Source organism: Humulus lupulus, chromosome X (genome assembly GCF_963169125.1).
Source record: "Humulus lupulus chromosome X, drHumLupu1.1, whole genome shotgun sequence".
Lineage (NCBI taxonomy): Eukaryota > Viridiplantae > Streptophyta > Magnoliopsida > Rosales > Cannabaceae > Humulus > Humulus lupulus.
The window spans coordinates 10,786,992-10,788,925 of record NC_084802.1 but is presented as its reverse complement, the minus strand read 5'-3'; positions in this window follow the sequence as shown (position 1 = coordinate 10,788,925).

Below are 1,934 nucleotides of genomic sequence, written 5' to 3'. Positions count from 1 at the left end.
ACGAAAAGCAGAGCCTTCGACGCCATGACTTGCTTCATATTTTGTTGGACTACACCCTACTTAATTCTGTTGTGTATTATTTACCTCTTTCCCTGTTTATACATATTTATATATATAGGAGAATTCTCCTATAAGATACTAAAAGTCCTATCGGTAGGGCTTAAAGTGAAGCCCATATAGAAGAATTATTATTATATATATATATTAGATACAAATAACGTGTAAGTAAAGTGCAATGCATGTTTTTTTAGTTTTCTTTATAGAATTTATTAATTATTTTTATTAAAATTAATTATATTAATAATGTCAAATAAAATTTTAAATAAATATCATATTTTAATTAACTAATTTATTTATTTTTGTTTAAGTTTATATTTGTTCTACTTTTTGAATTTGAGAGTGACAACAAAAGATTATATATTATATGTTTAATGTAATATTAAATATTATATATGGATTTTAAATTTAAACTTCTTGGTAGTTTTTAAAAAAAAGCAATTATTGCTAATTGACAGTAGATTATATTATATGTTTAATATGATATTATTCTAATAATAAGTGAGTTTAAGTTTAATTAAATTTTATTTAAGTTATAAAATGTATAATTTTATTATTTTTAAATAATTATCATTGTAAAATATTTTTAAAATATCTTATTTTAATTTATCTGTTTATTTATTTATTATTTTTAAATAATTATGATAGTAAAATATCTCAAAAATATTATATTTTAATTTTTTTAATTATTTATTATTTCCAGATAATAATCATTGTAAAATATCTCAAAATATTATATTTTAATTTTTTTAATTATTTATTTTATTTTATTTAAGTTTAAGTTTAAGTAATATTTATAAACTATCGTTAAATATAAAAATATTCTATTAATTATATAAGAATATTTCGTTAAAATTAACATTAAAAAAAATAAAATATCGCTAAAACCAAAGATTTATATTATGTACACACTTTTTATATAAAAAAGATATACATTATATATATAAATATATATATATAATAAAATGTCAACAATTTTTTTTTTTAATTTTGATGATGTTACTATATAGGCTTATTATATATCATATGAAATTTATAATTTTATATTGAGTTGTTGTAGCGATTAAGAGAGAGTAGCACGCTATAGCTAATTATTTCTTGCCAACCTATTTAGATTCCTCTTGATTGACTTGAGTTTACATGACATAGTATGTTTTATTTTTGGGAAAAGGTCACAACTACCCATTTTTAAGAGTAGTTAACTAAAATTAGACACTAAATATATTTAGTTGAATTTTACCCATTATTATCATGAGATTTCCCAAATTACCTTTATTTGAGCACATGATTCTAAGTGTTGTTGTAATGTGTATTATATGTGTCATATTATAGTTAAATTGGAAATATATTCTAATTGTAGTGTGTTTAAGGAGGAAAAAAAAAGCATGTAATTGAAGGGGTATAATGGGTACATCAATTGAAAATTTGGATACTAAAATAAAAGTTAAAAATAGTGGGTAAAAATTAAAGTGTATCATTTAAAATGGGTACAGGATCTAATTTCCACTTTATTTTTCCGTAACTTGAGCAGGGCGGCCCGTGAGCATTCGGAGTCAATGGAAAATTTGGTATTTTTACAATATTTATATATAAAATAGTATTTTTATAAAATTATAAAGTATTTTTGCATAGAAAAAAAATTACATTTTTAAAAATTAGGATTTTTTTTATTTGGGAGCCTTGGACACATATCTGACCCGCCTATACCCTATATTATATAAATGCTTTGATCATAAGAATAGGTATTGAGTTACAACACTATATAATGGGATAAATGTAATAATTGGTGTCATTTAATATTATATCTCACATATACAATTTAATATTAATATTTTATTTATATAGACACGATATTAAATTACATTAATAACTCTATT